At 38.1% G+C, this 6,735-nt stretch overlaps 1 pseudogene; it reads left to right on the top strand.

The window, feature by feature from the left end:
* The first annotated feature begins 1,549 nt into the window (after nt 1-1,549).
* On the top strand, nt 1,550-2,077 carry LOC102861397 (annotated as a pseudogene).
* The last annotated feature ends 4,658 nt before the right edge of the window (nt 2,078-6,735 follow it).

Genomic DNA, 6,735 nt, shown 5'->3' with positions numbered 1-6,735 from the left:
TCTGATGCATAACAAGTGACTGCAAAGACCGTCGCTTGTGTCAGACACACCTTAGTCTCCAGAGTGACACCATTGCTCTTCAGTACTTTGGAGAGGTCCAATCAGCAGACTTTCCCATCACAATACATCTTTTAATTTCCTGGCTGCTGATGCCAAGAGTGTTCACTGTGGAGCCAAGCAGACTAAAGTTGTTACCAATCTCAATCTCTTCACCATCCATCCTGATGCTGCCAGTTGGTCCTGTGGTGAGAATCTTTGTTTTCTTGACATTGAGCCTCAATCCATACTGAAGGCTGCAGTCCTTGACCCTCTGCAACAAGTGCATGAGGTCTTCCTCAGTTTCAGCAAGCAGGGTTGTGTCAACTGCATAATGCAGATTGTTGATAGATCTTCCACCTGACTCCACACACATGACAAAACATTAGAGGAACAATTTTCTTAAAATAGCCGAGAAAAACTTACCTTTTTTCAGAAAAAAAATTATAAATCTAAAGAAAAAAATGGACATATTATATTCCGAATGTTTTTTGGAGGCAAGTATAGTGGAACTTTGTTCTACATTGTTTGGGCTTGTTATTTGGAGAGGACATTCCTTGGAGGGGGACATTATGCTTGAAAAGGCGGAGGGCCAGGAAAAGAAAGGAAGACCCTGGGTGAGACAGACTGATACAGTGACTTTGGCAATGGGCTCCAGTGTGACCAGAATGATAAGGATGGTGCAGGATAGGATAAGGGATCTATTGTTCTTAGGGTTACTATAAGTCATATACTACTCAATGGCATTTAACAACACAGAGGCTTCAAATTAAAAAAAAATATGATCCTAAAAAGTAAACAAACAATAAACCAATAAAACATAACAACTCTATCTTAAAACATGTTTTGATGCTATTCTTCTTAATCAGCTAAATACCCAGATCCATACTTGCACTTATCTGTTAATGGTCTTTAGTTTGCTTCCAAATACAAACACAATTCATGAAAAAAAAAAATAGATGAAATACTCATACTCATTCCTGTTGTGTTGGAACATACTCATGGCTGAAACTTGGCAGGTTTTCAGAGACTGTAAATCACACACGAGGAAATTCCCTGTCTTTCTCCTTCACAGCAGCTGATGGACTCAAATCATCTGCATTTGAGTTGGCAGGACAACTCCTAACTCACTAGGCTACTACCAATTGGGGCTGCAAAGAAATAGCCACTTTTTACCCAGTAGGCCACTAGAACACCCTAAAGACTTGTATTAAAAGCATTTAGCTTGTGAAAGACTAGATTCTACATTGTAACTTTATTGTAATTTTTAACTTGGGCTTAGATGCCATACTGACTTTCATCCTGACCCATATCTGCCATGTGGTTTTGCCAAGAAAATTGCATATTTTTTTTTCATCAACACAGCCACCAGACCGTATTGGGAAGAACAATATCTTGCCTGAGATTATACTTGAAAAATTTCAGAATTCATACCTCAGATAATGTAGCCAGGCAACATCAGTGAGAACCCTAGAAGCAAGTGTTTCTTTAAAAATTGTATTCATGCAGCAAGATGGCGGTAGGCTCAATGTCAGTGGCGCTGAAGCAAGCTCTGTGGGGGAGAAGGGCAGCCACAGTAGCGGCTATTTCTGTGTCCAGGGTTCCAAGCAGGTTGTCCAGTACTTCTACATGGAGATTGGCACAGGACCAAACTTGAGATACACAGCTCCTCACAGTTGATGAAAAACTGGATATCACTACTCTAACAGGAGTTCCAGAAGAGCATATCAAAACTAGAAAAGTCAGAATATTTGTTCCTGCTCACAATAACATGCAGTCTGGAGTAAACAACACAAAGAAATGGAAGCTGGAGTTTGATACCAGGGAGCGATGGGAAAATCCTTTGATGGGTTGGGCATCAATGGCGGATCCTTTGTCCAACTTGGTTCTAACCTTCAGCACTAAAGAAGATGCAGTTGCCTTTGCAGAAAAAAATGGATGGAGCTATGACATTGAAGAAAGAAAGGTTCCAAAACCGAAGTCCAAGTCGTATGGTGCAAACTTTTCTTGGAACAAAAGAACAAGGGTATCCACAAAATAGATTGGCACTGACTATATCTCTGTACTTGACTATGAATAAGGTCAGCTGTGTGGTATTTATAGTCTGTGTATAATGCATCTCTTAATCTCCTAATAAATTTAAACTTTAAACTAAAAAAAATTGTATTCATATCCCAGTAATGATCATTCATCTGCCAAAGAAGTTCACCTATAACAGTGCTCAGAATATAAATGAAAACAGTAGTCATGACTAGGAGAAACTCCACTGGCATCATTACTGATTCCCACCCCTCTTTCCAGAATTATTTGGTTTTGTCCTGTTTATGTCTTAATAAAGGAGTATAGAGTATGTTCAACTTTGAGATATCTATTTCACCCATAATGGCCACATTTTTACTTTTAATTGATGGTTTCAGAAGGAAAGCTTAACCAATAGCTTCCTCCGAGAACATTTAATTGTGATCATACAAAACCTATAACTAGATGAAAATTCTGTTGTGCAAAGAGTGCATGGTAACAAAACATGGTTTAAACTTAAGAAAGGTGTATGGCAAGGTTGTATCCTTTCTCTATTCAATCTCTATGCTGAGAAAATTATACAAGAAGTAGAATTCTATTAAGAAGAATGTGGCATCAGTATTGGAGGAAGACTCATCAATAACCTACTTTATGTGGATGACAAAACTATGCTTGCTGGAAGTGAGGAGGACTTGAAGCACTTCCTGAAGAAGATCAAGGAATACAGCCTTCAATATGGATTTTATCCCAACATCAAGAAAGCAAAGATTCTCACCACTGGGCCAATTGGCAGCGTCATGATAGAGAAAAGATTGAGGTTTTTAACAATTTAATCCTGTTCAGATCCACAATCAACACTCTTGGCACCAGCAGTCACAAAATTTAAAAAAATTAATTCGAATGGGAAAATCTCTCCAGAGTGCTATGGAGCAATTGTATCAGTCTAGAGACTAAGGTACACCTGATCCACATCATGGTCTTCTCAATTGCTTGCTGTGTGTTTGAGATCTGGGCAATGAATAAAGAAGACAAAGGAACAATAAATGTCTTTAAAGTATGGTGCTGGAGAAGAATACTAAACATGTCATGGACTGCTAAGAGAACAAATAGGTCTGTCCTGGAGAGAGTGAAACCAGTTTGCTCCTTGGAGGTAAGGATTTTGAAGTTCCATCTCACATACTTTGGGCATATCACGAGGACCAATACTTGGAGAAGGGCATCATGCTTAGAAGGGTAGTGGGATAATGCAGAAAAGAAAGACCCTGGATGAAATGGATTGACACAGTGACTGTTGAAAATTGGATCAGTTGTGTCAGAAACAGTAAGGTTGGCTCAAGATAGGGCAAGGTTCAGAGTCATTGTTCATATGGTTTCTATGTGTCATAGTTTACTTGCTGTGTCAATTAACATCACAAAATGTCTTCCTCTTTATTCTCTGACACTCTACCAAGCATTATATCTTTCTAAGAAGATTTGTGCCTTCTCATAACCTGAAGTATGTGAGAAGTGCCACCAACTTTTCTTCTACAGAAAAGTCTGGGTGCAACCACTGTGGAAGGTGGAATGGTGCTTTCTCAAAAAGTTGCAAATAGAGATACCATTTGACCTAGCAATTTCACTACTGGGAATATACCCCAAAGAGACCATAACTGAAATCCAAGCAGATATATGCATACCCATGTTTCTTGTAGCTTTGTTCACAATAGCAAGAAGTTGGAAAGAACCTAAGTGCCCATCAACAAACGAATGGATAGAGAAGCTGTGGTATATTCACACAATGGAATACTACACTGCATTGAAAAACAAGGAACTCATGCAATATTATTCAAAATGGGTGACCCTGGAGGACATTATGCTGAGTGAAATATCTCAGTCACTAAAGGACAAATACTGCACTGTTGTAAAACAGGACTGACCTTGGGGTTAGGAGGAGACTGAGAAAGATGGGTTCAATATACTGCACTGAAACAGATGAGGGAGAAAACTGTTTAAGAGGGACATGTTATTAGGTATTTTTGTCATGACAGAAGTCTAGAACAAAGGCTGCATAGTGGAGTAGACTTGGGGGCTGGGATTGTAAAACAATGAAAGAATTTTTCTTTTACTTTTCCAAGAGGGTAGTGTACTAGGGGAGACGGTTGGGGGTGGGGGGGAGAAAAGTGCAACAAGGAATGAATGAAAATTCAAAGTCTCTGTACATTTTCACTGAAATTAATAATAAATTTAAAAAAAGAAAAAAGAACAGCCTGGCTACATTTCTTCCGAAACAGATTTGTTTGTTCTTTTGGCAGCATGTGGTATATTCAGAATTCTTCTACAGCACCACAATCCATAGGCATCAATTCTTCTTTAGCCTTCCTTATTAATTGTTCAACTTTTAAATGCATGTGAGATAACTGAAAAGACTAGGTTTGATTAGACACACCTCTGGCTTGCATTAGGTACCCTTTAGTCTTTAAAATGACCTCCTTGTTCTTCAACCCTTTTAAGAGGTCTTCGATAGTATATTTGTTCAATGCAAGATGTCTTTATTATATTTTCTTTTTTTATTGTTGCCTCCTTAGGTGTTGCTTTTGGATCCAAGTAAAATAAAATCTTTGAAAACTTCAAATTTGTTTTTTGTCCATTTATCACAATGCTGCTTATTGGACCAATAGTAAAGGTTTCTGTTTTAAGTCAAATTATTGTATAGCAACAAAAAGAATTATGAAAAGGAAATAAGGACAATGAAATATTTATAAATAAGTCTAACGAGATACAAAGTGAACTACAAAACATTACTTACAAGGAATTCAATGAGATCTCCACTAACCAAATATTGAATTGGAAGACTTAACACTGTGAAAATATCAGTATGGCAGAATTTCTGTACAGATATAATGCAGTCCTGATCCAGATCCTATCATTCTTTAAAAAAAAAAAAAAAAGGAACACTCCATGAATTTGCATGTCTTTCTTGTGCAGGAGCCATGGCAATCTTTCTCTGTATTATTACAATTTTAGAACATGTGCTACCAAAGCAAGCACTACCATCATTCTTAAAAGCGATGGAAAAGATAACCATCAACTTTACAAAGAAAGGAAAGGAACACTGGATAAGCAAAGCTCTACTGAAAAAGAAAAACAAAGTAGAAGGCCTTGTATTTCATAATCACAAACCCTACTACAGTCATATAATCAAAAGAGTGTGGTATTATTACAATAATAGATATGTAGACCAAATTAAATAGAATTAAGAATCTGGAAACAAATTGCCTGTCTGTAGTGTTAAGGGATTTTTGTTCAAAATGGCTTCCCTAGCCATTGACTGACTTTGCTGTGTGGATGGTTGAAAATAAGCAAATATGATGTGTTAGCCTATCCATAAAGGGGTTGACTAGTACTTCAAACCACCAGAAGATTGGCAAGTCTCACCATTAAATTGAGCAGAACCACCAGCAGACTGGAGGATCTGACCACCAATAAAGAAGCAGCAAGAAAGTGCAGTGTGTCCTTTAGGGCCAAAGATTCTTAACCTGGCCAGTCGAGGCCCTACAGGAGCAGCAGTCATAGCAGCTGCAGCAAAGAACCAAAGACCTGTTGTTAGCCAAGAGTGGACCGTGGAACTGCTACTCCATTAGGAATCAAAGCTAAGTAAATTTCCCTAAATTTTTTGGAAGAATAGAAAGCAGGGAAGGGAAAGGGATAGGACACTGATGGGAGAGATGTTAACTGGCGGATCTGAAAGCTTTGTAACACTGGCCTAGACTTCGAAGCTGAAGGCTGAGATATCTGCAAGCAAATTTCAGAAACTGTTCTGACTGAATAAGTATCTTGCTACCATCTTGAATTATAGCCTTTATACTTCCTTAATATGGTTCTCTGTGGTCTGTGAACTATTGCAATGGATTTTGGACCAGTAGAGCAGTAAGACTGATGTTAGGATGAATAGAAAGAGGTGTGGAAGCATGGGGCAACTGTCTGACCTCATAGACATTGATTTTGTGTTGTGGGATTGATAAAGATCAAATATGGCCATCCCCACACAGCCCTTGCTCTTTTTACATCATCTGTGGAAAGTTATACTTTTACAAACAGATGAAATATATTAAATGGGAGAAAGATAGACTCTTTAATAAATGGTACTGGCAAAACTGGGTATCTATTTGCAGAAAATAGAAACCAGATCCATACCTCGCACAAAATACATAACCTACATGTATACATGATTCTAGGTGGGCAAAATACCAAGGCATCAAAGCTAATACTGTGCAAACTGTTAAAAAAAAACTCAAATATTCATAAGAGTTAAACTGTCATATGTTAAATATACTATGGACTGCCAAAAGGACAAATAAATTGGTGTTGGAGGAAGTGCAACCAGGGTTTTTCTTAGAGAAAAGGATGGTGAAATTTCATCTCATATGCTTGGACAAATAGTCAATGAAAGAGAGGAAGCCCTTCAGTGAGATGGGCTGATACCATGACAGCAATTACAGACTTAAGAATGGCAGAAAAATCATTCTGGCTTGTGAAGGATAGAGTAAGGTTTTGCAGGGTCTCTATTCAAGATAGTTGACTTAACAGCACGACCAACCACACACAAGGAAGTCCAGTAAATACCACTATCATTCAGATATATGCACCAACAACCAGAGCCAAAGAAGAAGAAATAGATGATTTCTACCAACTTTTACAGTC

Source organism: Elephantulus edwardii, unplaced genomic scaffold (assembly GCF_000299155.1).
Source record: "Elephantulus edwardii isolate Elephantulus edwardi_28Jun2011 unplaced genomic scaffold, EleEdw1.0 scaffold00198, whole genome shotgun sequence".
Lineage (NCBI taxonomy): Eukaryota > Metazoa > Chordata > Mammalia > Macroscelidea > Macroscelididae > Elephantulus > Elephantulus edwardii.
The sequence above is the reverse complement of the archived record's forward strand: the minus strand, read 5'-3'. Positions and strand labels throughout refer to the sequence as shown.